Source organism: Thunnus albacares, chromosome 8, assembly GCF_914725855.1.
Source record: "Thunnus albacares chromosome 8, fThuAlb1.1, whole genome shotgun sequence".
NCBI classification, from domain to species: Eukaryota; Metazoa; Chordata; class Actinopteri; order Scombriformes; family Scombridae; genus Thunnus; species Thunnus albacares.
In genome coordinates, this window is record NC_058113.1 from 27064164 (window position 1) to 27080567 (window position 16404).

Consider the following 16404-nt stretch of genomic DNA (forward strand, 5'->3'; position numbering starts at 1 on the left):
AAAGTACAAAGTTATCAAGACAGCAATGATTTCCTCTTCTGTCTCGAGTAGGGCCGCAGCTAACAATTATTTTCATTACCCATTAATCTGTTGATTATTTTCTCAATTAATCTATTAGTTGTTTGGTCTATAAAATGTCAGAACATCATGAAAAATGTTGAGCACTGTTTCCCAATGCCCAAGGTGCAACCTAAAATGTCTTGTTTTGTCCTGACCGACAATTCGCAACCCAAAGATATTCTGTTTATTATCATAGAGGACTAAAGAAAGCAGAAAATATTCACATTTCAGAGACTGGAACCAGAAAACCAGACATCTTAAAAAAAATGACTGTTGAACGACTGATCAATTAATTGTTGCAGCTATAGTCTCAATGCTTACAAGGTAAACTGTAGAATTAGCACATAGCTATGAGGGGACTACAAGATATCATGTCTAATACGTGCACTCACGGCAATGCACTGTGTTTGTTTATGGTGCGCTACATGAGGCAAAAGCTAAGCCAGCCTCAACTGCTGTATCAGACTGACATACACCAAAGAACATCAGCAGAGCAGCCGTCTCATAGAAATGAATGAGAAACCTGGAGTTTTGTTGTCACAGAGCTATTGTTACATCAGCGTGAGTCATGTGACCTTCTTGACCCTCATCCTGACCTGGGTTGGAGGCAGGTTGGATGCTGCCTGGTTTTGGTGGACAGGTGAAAGGGATCGCTAATGTTAAGGATAGAAATATAACGTTATTGACATTTTAACACGTTTACCCCCGCTTTGAAAAAAAAAAAACAAGTACACAGATGGGCGAGCGACAAAGATTAAGAGCGAGCAGAAAGCACGGCTGCAGAATGTCGTCCACTTTAACAGTGATGAACACTGAACAAAACTGCAGGCTCGAGGCTCTGAACGCCGATGACAAGACGTTAAAACTTGTGACACTAGTCTTCTATGAGTGAATCCAAATGCAAGAGGCGAGTGTGACAGTAGACCTTCCTCACACATGTAGGTCTAGTATGTAAAGCCTCGTTTGTTTACTTTAGAGCGTCCCATAAAAAGGTAATTTAACGGTCTGATTATTCTAAGAAACACTATTAAATGGCTTGTTGGCGACAAATCCTGGGCGCATCAACTTACAGCCAGAAAACGATGAAAAGGGTGATAAAAGTGAAGGGCTGTGGACAGAATGTACCGACACAGACCAACAAAAGGCTGGCTGTTGTCACTCTGAGCCTGTAACATCAGCCATTCCTGTGAGCCCACTCGGATGCATTTGATGCAACGTCACATGACTCTCCTTCAAAAAAATGCTTATTTTTAAGAACAAGCCAGTATCCTCGCTCCCATGAAGCGTATGTGGTTAACCTATATCATCATAAAAAATCACTTATCTTCTTTATAAATTGCTTTAATTGATTTGTATGCACAGTGGAATGTATTTATTTATTTTTAGTTAAGATTTAAGGGAATATTAACAAGTCAGATTACACAAGATTGAGGAAGTCTGTTTCTACGTCTTGGTTATGCTTAGTTCCTTTCCTTTATTAGGAAACTCTACCAAAAAGTCTGATATTATACCTTGCTATTTCATCATCACATGTTAGCAAAAACCAGAGCTCAGAAATGTGTTTTATACAAAAATGTGCATGGAAACTACAGTTAAGCTGATAATAATAACGACAACAATAATACGTTTTATTTATAGAGCGCTTTCACAGTATTCAAAGACCCTTTACATAGAAGAAGAAAGAAAAAAATCTCTATATACACTCTGTAACACACACATTAAGTAGCAGGGGATGTCCACCTCTAAATAGCAATGACGTGTGGAGATGATGCGTATTGTCAAAATACATTTTATTGCCTCAAAATATGAGTTTTTTTGTTTGGTAGCCAAAATGTTCAATTAAGCAGCCAGATGAAAATTCTATGATATGATAAAAGTAAGACTATGTGTGGTTTTACTGGCTAACGTGAACGGCGCTGCTGCCAACATGGGGCAGTCAGTGATTTGTGTCTGGGATGGCTGAGCTTTTGTCTGGCAGGAGGGCTTACGTAACAGGAGCTGCTGACAACACGTGGGTGCTGAGCTGAGGGCTGGGAGAATGGCCTGGATCACTGAGGGAGACAGAGAGGTCACCACAGCCCACTGCATCAGCCCTCGGTGGAGCGAAAAGGGTCAATTCACCGCTAGGACTGGGAACACAAGTTTGCTTTGGCAGCTTTTAGATTATTTATGAAGAAAACATGTTTATACTCTTCTTCTTATGTTACCTACGGCCACACCGGGAGAAACAGCTGAGTACGGTCGCTGTTCTTTTTACTGTTGACCAATGAGAAGCTGAACTGTTGGGAGTTTAAGTGCATCGTTCTCTCCTGGGGGGGGAGATTCAACAAACCAGATTCTCCACCCTGACTGAAAAGACAAGCACAGACTCAGCGGCTTAGCCAAGAATGCCAATGACTTCCTAAAGATGTAGCACAGGAGATAACGCTGATCAGAGAGGAAAAGTGTAAAAAACAAACAAACAATTGGCCGTTTGGTCAAACAGCTGCATAACCAAGCAGTAATACACCAATAAGACCTTTTTAGATATGACCTGCAAAGACGCTAGAGTGGCTGCCATCATTACTACTCTGATACTACTTTACTTACCTATTTCTATTAGTCCAATTCTTTATTGTAAACATGCTATAGCTCGTCACTACAACCTTTTTATGTGAAGCATTTTAAACTGAATTTCTTGTATGAAAAGTGCCGTATGAAAAGAATTTGTTGTTGTCATTATCTTTGTTGATATAAAGTCCAGACAGGATTTAGCAGTGTTAGTACATTGCGTTGTTATCAACCTGGATTGAGGCCATTAACAACTACTGAGCAAGCCAAAATAAGTAAAATTAGGAGACAGACAGACAATAAAAATGTATAACACACAAAAAGGCAAGAGTATGCCTTTTAGTCTACTGTGTGTGCAAAAGATGCTAGTGCTTTTAATGCTTTGTCATGCTTCGTTGTGTAGGTTACTCATGCAAGGTCACTCAATATGGTATGACCTAGATCATGAGAACACCTCAGACTATGTACATCTTTTCACCGTGCTGAAAGGGAGCTACTATTTAACAACATGAGACAATTAATTTAAAGATTCATTACGCAATTTGTTTGGGAATTTTAAGTAAAATCCACATGTATTATGAAAGAGTTTGAGTTATATAAGTAACATGAGCATTAAACACTCTTTTTTTTATTCCTGTGTTTGCAGAGATTACAGATGGAAGCGGTTAACATCATAAATCAATTTAGTTTTATGTGCATTTGAGGACATGTCAGTCAATTTAGGAGTGAAAGCAGGTCCCAGTCCTGTGTTTTGATTTTTTGGTAATGATGAGGTTACACTTTTATTTACATTAACAGGTCAAGGGTTGTACCTTCGCAGAACCGGCTTCTCCACATGCTTGTAAACTAGGCTAAATATACCAGTAGGTCTCTATGAAAAAGGAAAACACAGTCGTGAACTGTAACCTGTCTACACTGGAGGATGCACTTCATGGTTGGCTCACTAAAAGGTTGTTATATTCATGGTGTGAAACATGAGCTTTGCTTTAGAATTAAGAGGGAAAGGAGCTTGGGTCAAAGAACAAGAGGAAGACACTACACCTGAATAGATACTTAACAATGACCTGTGTGGTGAAAGCAGCATGTTAGCAGAGTAGCAGCAGCCGCTTCAGTCATCCGTCTGTATCTACAGGCACCTGTCAGCCAATAAATATCAATACTAATACTAAAGATATGTTTTAAAACAGTGCTGACATTGTAAGATCTCTTACTACCCAGTACATTTCTTGGTCGCAATTATTCATCAAAAATGTTTATTTGCATTATGGGTTGTGTAAAAAATATTTACAGCTGTATGCAAAAGTTTGGGAACCCCTTGACGAATAATATATATAATATTTTGGAGATTTTTTAATTGAAAAGATGTAAAAGCAGCCTCTCTGGGATATAAAAAACACAATATTGCCAGCAAATATTAATGCATAGTTACTTTTTGACATGTGCAAAAGTTTGGGCACCCTACATAATCAGTACTTAGTAACACCCGCTCTGGTAGATATCACATCACACAAATGCTTTTTGCAGCCAGCTAAAAGTCTTTCAGTTCTTGTATTTTGGATTTTCTCCCATTCTTCCTTGCAAAAGGCTTTTAGTTCTGCAATATTCTAATTCGGGCTGTTTTGCATGTAGGGCTTGCAGTGGAGGAATTTCCCCTGCGGTGATTTTAGGTGGCTCAACAGCACGGTATACGGTCATATGTGGTATTAGCGCTTTTTTTGTGTGTGTGTGTGTGTGTGTGTGTGTGTGTGTGAAAAGGTATGTTAGTCTGATTAAGTGTCAGCCGAATGAAGCAACAATACCTGACAAACACGGAAAACACTTTAGATCGTGTTGTGGCAGGAAACAACGCTGGCCTACAGCCGAGTCCCCTTAAATCTAGGATTTATGAACGGAGTCTGGCTGGACATGCCTTCAGTTTCTATGATTGGTGGAAAACTACTTTACCTCGCAGGTTAAACAGCAGTCTGTTCAGCTGCACGGTGACCCGGGAGTGTTTAAACATGAGACAAAGTATTCATACAGGTGTGTTTTTAACTACAGGGCATCAGCATCAACCCCCGGCACCCCGAGCCCAGCTCTGTTATGAGGCCTGGGCGCCAGGTTAGCTTGTTAACCTGGACGCTAGCCGCAGGAGGCTTGCAGGAGGCTTGCGGGAAGCTTGCACGAGGCTCCTTAGAGCCCCACCAGCTACAACTCAGCATGTGAGACATTGTGTGCACAGACGGGATCCTCTGGAGCCGCCGGACCGGACGGACCAGACCAGGCGAGCCGCCAAACATTCAATACCTACGCATTGAAGTGTAAAACAAGAAGGGCCTTGCCTCGTGAAAAAAAAAAAGAAAAAACATAAACATAGTGCAGTTGGGGCAGTTGCTTGCCACCCATCGCGGTTGGCTTAAATTTGCTGGTATTTAGTGGAATCTATTATTCCCTCCAGCCGTGCGATGTTTCCTGTACCACTGACTGCAAAACAACCCCAAAGCATGATAAATCTACCCCCATGCTTAACAGTTGGCAAGGTGTTCTTCTCATGAAATGCTGCTCCTTTTTTTCCTCCAAACATACCTTTGCTGATTATGGCAAAAGAGTTCTATTTTAACTTCATCCGTCCACAGCACTTGTTTCCAAAATACGTCTGACGTTTACGATGAGGACGCAAGGTTTTCTTCTACTGACTCTTCCATGAAGGTCTTGTTTGTGCAAGCATCGCTGCACAGTGGAACGGTGCATCACTACTCCTGAGTCTGCTAAATCTTCCTGCAGGTTTTTTTGCAGTCAAATGAGGGTTTTGATTTGCCTTTCTGATCAGCATATGAGCAGTTGTCTCTGAGAGTTTTCTTGCTCTTCCAGATCTCATCTTAACCTAAACAGTTCCCCTAAACCACCATCTTTTGATTACATTTTTCACTGTGGAGACTGCAAGCTGACAACGCTTTGTCATCTTCTTGTAGCCTTCACCTGCATTGTGGGCATCAATAACGTTCATTTTCAGAGTCTCACACGACTGCTTAGAGGAGCCCACGGTTGCTGAGCGCTCGTACAAGGTTTGAACAGTCAGAGTAGTTGTAAAGCTTTGAAACTGGCACCTGCCGACACTTCCTAATGATAATTGTTGACGTGCCTCAGGCCTAACAAGCTGATTAAGGTCTGAGACCTTGTAAAAAAGAATCTTCGTAACTCTTAGGGTGCCTAAACTTTTGCACATGCCACGACAATGTTTTTATTTTTGTTCAGTTTATGACATAAAAAGTAAATTTGCATTAATGATTGCTGAAAATATTGTGGTTTTTTTTCCATATCTTAAAGAGACTGTGTTCACATCTTTTCAAAAAATTTAAAAAAATCACCAAATCTGTTATTTGTCAAGGGGTGCCTGAACTTTTGCATGAAGATTTGCAGATTTTTTTTTTTAACTCTCATATGCCAATATCAGTATTGGCTTCAAAAAATTCTGTAGCGGCCAGGCTCAAGGATTTACGGTTTGGCCCAACACACAATTACTGTAGTTAAGTGCGTGAAATGAAAGAAAATAGACCTGAGGAGTAAAAATACGCTTTAGGTCACAGTTACAAATGTATAGCACCAGTGAAAAGCAAGATGAGGTGGCCGGTTGTATAGATTAAAATAGAAACGTATCTGTTCTGTCAGACACGCACAAGATGGAAAAAACTAAAAAACGCTGCCGAAACGCCTCCTACTTCACCAAATGAGGACGACCGACTTGTTCTGTTTCCCTTTAATGGTCAGGACATAATGAATGATAAGGTCTATAAATGTGTCGGTTCTATTTTAGTTCAATCACATAAACCTTTCCTGTGATCTCAGCGAATGTAACACACCCTCTCAGCCTCGCAAAACCATATGAGTAATGAGATAAAGTGCATAAGGTAAGCAAACAGGGCAAGGAAATGTGGCTGGTGTGATAAGTGTTCCAGTACTGCATCTCTGGTCCAGAGTGGTGGTGGGACAGAGAGCAGAACCTTCCAGCGTTTTCGGACACAGCTGGCCGCTATTAAGGGGAATTTGGAGAGACAGGAAATACTTAAATCGTCACAAGATTGATGCACTTAAATGTCAATCAGTCTTATATTGTCAGTGTTGTAAGTGAGTGCTTTGAATGTCTGCGATAGGCGTAGCTTATTGTCCTTAAAACCACAGATGCATGCAGAAAAACTGTGTACACAGAGCAAATTCTTTCTTGTTAATGCGCTTGTTAGTGAGTCGGAGGCCAGTTTTTTTTTTTTTTTGCTCTAGAAATAGGGCTGGGTCCGCTGTGAACAATCAATCACTGTAAACACCTTATGACTTAAGGAGAGACCAGACCAGACCAGACCAGAAAGAGGAAGAAAAACAAAGGTGTGGTGAGATGGCTGTCCTTCAGCTGTCTTTATCTGTGTAGTGCTGTAATCTGGTTACTGACTGAGCCCAGTCAGCCTACACTGACTCATTACATAACATGAGAGCTATAGCTGGGAAGAAGGCTGTGGAAAACCAAGCCCTTTAACCAGTTCTCCCAAACTTTCCCTTCAGCTGAACGACGGCACTTCTGTGATGTACGAAGCAGAATTATTCTCTGCTAGGGTTGTGCGATATGACGATATATATCGTGTGATGATAGAAAAACGTCCATCGTTTCATATTATGCTGTATCGTTTATTTTGTTGTGTCACAAATTACACTCTTTATGGCATCATTTGGAGTCTGTCCATTTTTTGCATGGATTACATTAATAAATTATTCTTATTGGCTTTTTACCCCTGAAGCTTTTATTGCACTTACAGTAATGTAACAAGTGTAGTTTTACCTCCCCTGGATCACTGTCTCTCCTCTGCTCCACTGCGTGTGCAGCACACACACGGAGGTCTAAGCCCCGCCCTCGCTGAACCACAGAGAGCAGAGAGAGGCGCAACCATAGATGACAGCAAAACCCAGTAGATACTATGTTTATTTATGTTATTTACCTAATTTACGTGCACTCATTTCATTGCAGCTCAGTGTCTCTAATGCGTTTCGCCGTCATTTATGGTCGTGCTACTCTCCTCTGCTCTCTGTGGTTCAGTGAGGGCCGGGCTGAGCCCTCCTTGTGTGCGGTGGAGCAGAGGAGAGGCAGTGAACCAGGTGAAGTACTCAAGTTGCAGCAAACTACAGTCGTTACATTACTGAAGTGCTTTGTGAGTAAAAAGCCAATCGAAACAAGCCAAAAGGGAAAAAAAAGCTGTTATTCATGTATCCAAGTAAACTTCTGTCTTTAGTGGAGCAGAGATCCCTGATGTAGCTGCAGCAAGGACTGGTTATCTTCCCCAAATAAGGGCATTAATTATCTCTCACAACTTGCCTCGGCCTACACTGTAAAAAGTGTCAAGCCTACCTAAATGCTTTTAAAAACTGCAGAAACAAGCAGAAATGTTTTCGACTTCACTCTATAATACGACTTAATGTTTTTGAGATATGACTGAATATGGCACTTATTCAGATGGATCACATTTCTGCAGTGTGAAACGTAGCATGCACATTCCAACCCTGATGAAGGCTTGACCACCAGCTGTGGGCGTTTGTGTGTGTAATGCGTAACAAAACACCAGCGTGAATGCATACACAGCTGATGTCAGAGATTCCACACCATGCCTGCCCTCTCAGAGGCCATGCCACTGAAGCTGGTCTAGTCCAAATGCTGTCCAGTCATCACACAAAAATTTGCCAAGTCTAACTTCCCTCTCTCGGCCTCCCTATCCCTCTTGCTGGCTCAGACACATCCAAACCTGATACATGTGAGCTCAGCAGCCAGTGTTTTTCTCTATGAGAGCTCAAGGCAAAATAAGGAGAGGAGAAAAACAAGATCTAATCACAGATAATGAATTTGACCTCAGTTTTATTGTTTGGAGTGTACTGGAGCCAAAAGACGTGTTGACCTCAGATTACAGTGAGTTTGAACTTTACGACAGAGCTACTGCGGCTGACTAAAGTTCCTCTAATCTGAAAACAGTTCACGGAGTCGATGTTTCACATGAGAGATAAGACAAAAAGACATTCACAAAGTGGTTTTGATCTATTATTAGTATTGTTCATAAGGACCCTTCCCCCTAGACTACTTGCTCTGAGTATCTATCCCTGCATCTAAACCAGAGCGGTAACAACTGTGTAAGCACAGCTATCAATGCATACAGAAAATCACCACCTAATCTCTATGTTGCCAGAATTAGAGCAACCTCCTGTTTCAGATAGTCTAAAAATAATCTGCTCATAATCAGAGTTTAAACATAGAAACTCTGCACTGTGCAGAGTTCCAAAACAGCTAACAACTGACATTTAGACACAAAACGCCCTGGTGAACGCCCCATAGCTCACCATAGATCATATATTAGTGATGTCATCTGTACCGCCCAATTTAAGCCTAATTTTTATTCCTGAGGCTGCACTGCTCTTATGGGCTGAGCAAAAAACCTCTGGTTGTTAAGTAGACCTGAACACAACATAGCATACAGAGTCAGGGCTGGTCATCATTTACAGACAGGATAGACTTGAGTCAGGTTTTGAGATGGCTCAATGATAACTCATCTTCCAGTTTGCCCACTAGTCAAGAATTTGATTGTCATAAGCACTTAAATGCCACCAGTGCACGTTCATACAATTTTATACACAGTATAGTGCACAATCGTTCACATGTACAGTTTCAACAGAGCAGCAAAAAAAAAATTATTTGATACATAAAACTTGGGTGACAAGGTGTAAATTTGGTTGTGGAAATAGGACAGTGTTAGCTTCTGAGCACAAGTGTTTATCAAAGTGTCTGATAGCTGATGTCACGGTGCAGCACTGCATGTAGCGGAGATCTTTAAATTCACTCAAGTCTACTGTTCCCTAAAACGCTGCACACACACAGCACGCCCTGGCCGAAAATGTCAAACTCACATTTTAGTGGACAAAAGCTTGTTTGAAATTGAACTCAACAACAAAACTTAATCCAGAAACAGATCTTTTTCTCCATATAAATAAAGTAATGACTGTAACTTTTAAACAGGTGTTTCTGCAGCACCCCGGTAGCCTACTGTTTAAGAAGCATACCACATAACCTTTGCTGCATATCATACCCCTCTCTCTACCTCTCTCTGTTTCCCATCTCTCTGAACTTTCGACTATCAAATAAAGACAAAAATGCCAAACAATAACTCTCTTATTTGAGAGCAACTGGTCCATAATCCCTATAATTTGGCTTGAGATAACTGTAAACAAGGCTGGGCAATATTTCAATAATATGCTGTCTCTTCAGAAGTGACAAAACTCTCATTGACATGTCAGGTCACGGGTCTAAATCACAAAATAAACTACTTTTACCCAAATCTGACACCGCTTTAATTCAGTCTTGAAAATTTAAGAGCATTTTTTTTTTAAATTAGAGGACTTTATTCTAGTAAAACACACAAGTAATAGATATCGTAACACTTTAGGAGGAAAATGCTGTGATAATGCGTAGCTGTGAGTCCTTTCTCTCGGTCTGTTGGGACGGTTTATTAGGCAGTCTATTAAAGCTGGCCTCAGAGTTTCCTAGTCTGTGCCCGGGGCATGTCACCGCAGTCAGGCCCAGTAATCACCAGTCAAGGAGTGCTAATTAACAGCCACATGAAGCAGGCTGCTGCGGAGAAGGCTATAGGGGACCATAAGTGGCATTCCCACATTCCACACACACAGAGAGACCACATTTACATTGTGCAAAGTGTCACAAAGTGCGGTGGACACCTGAAACAACTAGCCCGAAAGCAGAAAAGTTTAATGAAGGTATCATGATCCTCAAAGTGAGTGAGGGAAGTGGAAGCTTATCTGCTATCGATGCATTATTGTTTTTAGTAATGTGCAAAAAAAACCCAAAACAAGACATGAAGAGTTGCTACTGGGAAAGTGTTGTTCTGCCTCTGAAGAAACAGTAAGCTCAGAGGTAGAAGGATAAATTGCTTCGCTTGGTGAACATTATGCGTTGGTTTCAGTATTCCGGAAAGCTGCCAACCTAAACTCCAGACTCTGTGGGTGAGAAGTCCTCATTCTGCCCCGGCGGCCTCTTCATTGATTTTTTGGCCTTTGTGAAGAAATGCAAGCCTCTGCATCCATCTGAACACTGCCCACTTATTTATTAGCAAAGAGTGGGGAAATTCAACAGTGAATTACAACGTATATAATAATATAAATATACAGTTATTAAGATAGAGAGGGAATAGAGTATACTGAGACATTAAAGCTGGACACTTTGTTTAAGAGGATCTACAAAGTGATGTGCGATGGAGGCAAGAGACCACAACCACAAGACTTCAATTTAGTTTCAGAAAGCTTTTTTTCTTGCAGTCGTTGTGCAGAATTTGTCCTAAAAAAGTACATTTAAAAAAAAAAAAAAAAACTACAAGCATCAGCAACTTGATCCTTGAATAAGTATTCATCAAAATGTAATAACGCAGTTAATATCATAAACACACACAGAAGTATCCTAATAGTTTTTTATCAATGTTGTGCAAGCGAGACTAGACAGTCAAATCAAAATGTGAGTCAAAAAACACATAAAATCTAATTCTTCCAAATATTACCTCTCCTTGTTCTTAGGCGTTTTCACAGATTTGACTATACACTAGAAATAAATACTGTCTCAGTGTTGCCAATGATGCCATAATATCCTTTTTGCTTAGTGTACAAACAATGTGCTTGTATTACATAATTCACATTTAGAAGGCAAGCGAGATGACTACCGCTTTAATTAGCATATTTTATACCCTTGAGGAATGCGAGACATTTCTCAGACTTGATGTTAGGCTGTGCTGTTTTAGAATTAACTACATTTGTGCCACTCCTGCGAAAAACAAAATAAGACCGCTGTAAGAGACAAAGTAGCTTCAAAAAAAAAAAAAAAAAAAGGTTTAAATGTTACAAACAAAACAGATCTATGACTTGCAGCTAGCATGTAACAAGACAGAACGAATTCAAATGTTCAAGAATTACTATCGCTAAGTCAGCCTGAATGTGAAGCCAACCAAGTCCAGATAGATCTAAAGCCCGGTGGCTAAACAAGCACCCTCCTCTGCAGGCGGGCAGCACTAATGCTCATGTGAATCCCCACGTGCTGCAGGCCAGGCCCTGTACACAGCAGGGCGACTTCACGTCACTCCCTGTGTGATGTCATCCTGGGTGACAGGCTTCTGATCAGGGCTGTGTGTGGGATTACTCCTGCTGTCCTGGATCAACAGGGCAGGGCGGGAGAGGCTGATGTCTTCTAGTCTGGACAGGAAACTACACTTTTGTCCGCAGGCGAAAGTAGCGTCGAAATCTCATTAGTCACCTGCTACTATGCTTTGTAATAAATATCTCCCCATAAACAAACGTTGGCCGACTTTGGCTGTAGCTGGTGGATTCATCAAATCCACCAGACACTTTGACAACCGCACAAGCCGAACTAACCCTCCTCTGTTAGCTTTCAAATCCACCAACTAACAGTTGTTTTCTGCAGTTTCCTGCTTTATGGGAAAATGACTGGTGTAATTTAATTACAAAATCGGGTTGGCCCATATTACGTTGAATGCAATTAATTTGTCAGCTATGAGAGATGTTTTGTAAAGAGTACACTGATGGGAATTTTCAAAAAGACATAAATAAACAGACTGTATCAAATATAGGGAAATTACTTCAACATTAGTCACTATTCATGACAATAAATGCCAAAACAGCACTGAGTAAAAGCAACTCACACAAGTGGCCACAAATGTATATAGGAAGCTGAAAAATACCATTTGCTGGCATGAAACCTTTGTATGGTGTTTATTTATTTAAAAATGCTTGTCTTTTTTTTTTTTTTTACAATAAAGCTATTATGTTATATTAACAGCTGTATATAAACAGCTTACTGGATTCAAAATTTCTGACAAAGCAGACAAAACTTGACAGCACATAGCACGTACAATCTTTGGTAATTCCCCGCCCTGTATGTGGAGCAGAAAAGGGTGAGGAGCATAAAGTAACTGATACAGCGAGCTCTCATTACCATAGCTTCTCTAGTGGGAGTGGCGTCTCATGCTGTATGGGATTATGACTGCTCAGTTGATACCATAAAGCAATATGCTTTCACATATAGCCGTTCCACCCAACTTCACAGTCACTTATACTGTATAAAAAAACTATGTAAATGATCTAAATATAATCCCAAAGCATTCAGCTTCGGCCAAATATCCACAACGTACTGTTCCAAGACAAGCAGCTGCTGGCACCCAGGTAGATGCCTCGATTCTAAGTCTCTCCACCCTGACACAAACAGCCCTGGGCACTGGCTAAGTTGCTGTGTCACAAGACTGGCAGGCAACCAGCCATGCTGGGGAGGGTGGGGCTCCAGAGAGTTTTATGAGTTGCTGTCTGGACACAGAGGCCTCTCGGAGACAAGCCACCTATTGATCCCCGTCTCACTGTGGCAGTGTGGGTATGAAGGTAGTTTTCTCTTTTGAATCTCATTTGCTCCTGTGTTTCATTTAGAGTACAGATGCATGGCTGTCATTTCTTTCCTTCTTCTTCCTCTTGAAAACAATGAAAACAGCAAAATATCTTCACAGAAGCAGGTGCTAGACTTCACTCAAACCTTATTGCCTATTCTAAACTGGGCGTATATACTGCGTTACTGAGTGGAACATGTACACTTGACACAAAAGTCATGCGTTTGTCCTACTAACCTGAAGAAGCACTCATCTGCTTACTTATTAATCTGACCGTGTTTGAGGGATCCTATGGGAATACCTCCACAGCCAAACGGGCCTGGCTATGAAACTGACACTGGATCCCTGATGCACACACATACACGCTAGTGAGCAGCTGTTTTGGGGGGAGCCCGGCGAGAGACGAATTTAAATTTCCATACCCTCTGCTCTGCTGAAGCAGCATGGTTACCCAGTGAAACACTATATACACCAGGGCGGTCATAACAGCCACTGCTGTTAGTATGATAGCTGTTAAGGATTTCAAGGATATGAAAGATAGTTAAGATAGTAACACAAAACCTTTGAATGACGTAATATGCCAGACTAAACATGTTTCCCACCACAAAGACAAGCTAGTTTAACTGCCTGCTTTGTAAAACAATAAACCGAGACTTATAATACTTTATTGCTCCTCTACCCTCCATTGTGTAATCATATGAATTTGCTATGTGTCATAACATAAAATGTAGCAATCGTCCCATCGCCACAGGGACTTCCAAGTTTGCAACTTCAAGATGATCGCTCCATGACAAAACCTTTACACGGGCATTAAAAAGTCTGCATTTCACAGGCCGTTTCAAACAGTGAGAACATTTTACAGCGATCGTCACCTGTGTCATCTCATTTTCAACCGAGGCTCCTGTGAAATGTTTACCGCAGCCCATTTGAATACTGTTCGAGATCTCTGGACGATAAGTTGCAAAGCGCGAGCCGCAAATTTTAATTTGGATCAACGAAAATCAAATTGTCCAAAGAAAATCAAATCGCAATAACTTCTCTGCCTTGCTCTGTGTCATTGAAGGGAGGCTGTGAATGGATTTATCTACGGGCTGGTCTTTTTGCACTCACTGATCCACTCAGGCATTTATAAACGAGCACCTATCATCTATCTCATGTTGGCTGAACTGTGTTTTTCTTGCATTGAGTGGTAAGAAACCAAACATTTTGTGAAATGATTTTTTTTTTTCCCTTTTACACCCTGCCAGTTTGAAGTCTGAATTGCATGGGAAAGGATGCTACACCCTACTTAAAATACTTGCCCGAGGTGCTCTCTGTGCTGCTGTATGCATCAATATGTTCCTTGAAGTGTTGAGGACTTGCATAATGAAGCCTGACAGTGCAACCTCACAGAGACTGTTCATCAGAGTATAGACATCGTTTTCATCTTCTAGCCACAGTGTAGATCCTGAGAACTGATGGGCAATGTAAATAAATTCCTTATACAGAGGTGCATATGGCTGATTACTTGCCAAAATGAGTGGTAGAACAGACAAACCTACCAGCTGTAGTGGGATTAAGCTGGTAGTTCGTCCTAACTTTCCACACTGCTGCTGATCAGCAGTCTTCTTTGCAACTAGTGAGGCAGTCGCTTGTGTGTACCGCATTTCAAATATCACCCTGCACAGCTACCGCAAGGAACGAGTACAGGTGGGAGGGCTGGATCCATATCTCGTTCTTATTAAAATATACCTCGCTTCTTGAAATTCCATCAACCTTGTAAGATGAGGTTTCTAATTACTGCTGCATGTGTTAACAACAGGCTGACAACAAACATTCCTTGTACACCAAGTGCAGTAAAGAACTTGTACCTACGTCCTACTTTTCATGTTGACTGTCTCTCCTGGTGTCCCAGCAAACAAAAGAGCCCATAAATACAAGCCCTGAATAATTCAAGGCAAAGTGTAACGCAACCCTCTCTCATAGTGGTGATGTTGGAAATGTCGGCAAATAACCCCAAGTCCTAGTTTCAAAACGAGCAAGGAACACTGAACCTAATGACCAGCCAGCTCTGGCAGTAATCACACATATCTGGCAGCAAGGTTTGGGAAGAACTGCCAAGTGCTTCTGACTTGACTCAGTACATGAAACCAATCGTTTTGGATACAAGTTATAAAATAAACATGAGTGAGTGCAAACAGTTAACAGGCAATTTTCTCCAAGTCGGGGTGTTTGAAGCAAATGTTACATCACTTGTGCACCTTAAATAAAATCTGGATCGTGACGGCCAGCTCTCAGAAAGCAAGTTTATAATTAATTATAAATGATAAAAACATATCTTGTAATTGGAAAATACAGAAATGATATCCCATTCAGCAAAACTTTAAAATCTAGCGTTTAAACTGCACAACTACGGCTGGCATCTCATAAAGCTAATGTCATGTTCAGCGACCATTTCTATTCGCCAACCTGCTTACCATGACCAAGTAGATGCAGCTCAATGCTACTGATGATGTCTTGTCTTAAATGCTAACTTTAAGCCTGCTACTATGGATTTGAGGCAAAATATCAGCGAACAATACGCATGCTTACATAAACGCATTTGATGCGTTCAAACGCATGGGATACACGCACCGTTTACACACAGCCCAGGAACTTTATTCACAAGCAATAGACAATTTAATCATCTCTTTGGCAAACTGTCAAACGTGTGCATGAATGCTCATTGCAGAGAAGTGTTGTTTTTTCGGTATGTAGACCGAGCATTAACGTTTGGCGAGCAAGTGGCTACTTCAAGCTTGGCTAATCAGCAGCTAACGTGAGCTAACGTTAACGCTAACGCTAGAGTAGGCTATCCCTTTACTGCTTACCTTGAACGGCCTAGCAGATGTTGTTTTCATCGTCCCATTTAGTTTCCCGACAAGTATGAACTTGCGAACAGCATATACGTTTCCCAGACCTGCAATTCCTAACTTTTCAGCATCTCCGTAGGTGGAACTAAATGTAAAATCCCAAACCGGACCACCACCGACAAAGTAATTTCTCCACCACTTACAACAACAACGTCAACCGAAGCTTTAAGCCCGCCCCCCACAAAGAAGCAGCCAACCAGAGAGAAGATTCTATTTTATTGACCTTAATAAGCACCAATGGTCATCCACAGAGACTTTGACTGATGTCCCCCTAAACAAATGAGGATGACAGAGTACAAAACATTCGCCTGCCAATTGGCTGTAGAAAAAAAAGGGTTAGGTCTTTTCTCCCAGATAGCCTATGAGTGTAGCACTGAGTCCAGAGTGACAGGTGCTTTGGAGTTGACAAAATAGCTGGGGCGGCACCAATGCCTGGGTGAGGTCATCCAGGA

General features: G+C 41.2%; 1 protein-coding gene across 3 annotated transcripts in view; it reads right to left on the bottom strand.

Annotated features, from left to right (window-relative positions):
- The window catches only part of otud7b (OTU deubiquitinase 7B), a 31158-nt gene extending 15019 nt beyond the window's left edge, over positions 1 to 16139 (bottom strand). For all 3 annotated transcript variants that reach the window (XM_044358302.1, XM_044358301.1, XM_044358300.1), the window contains exon 1: positions 15911 to 16139. The gene's annotated coding sequence lies outside the window, so the exon portion shown is untranslated. The remainder of the gene's footprint in view (positions 1 to 15910) is intronic.
- Between the last annotated feature and the right edge of the window lie 265 nt (positions 16140 to 16404).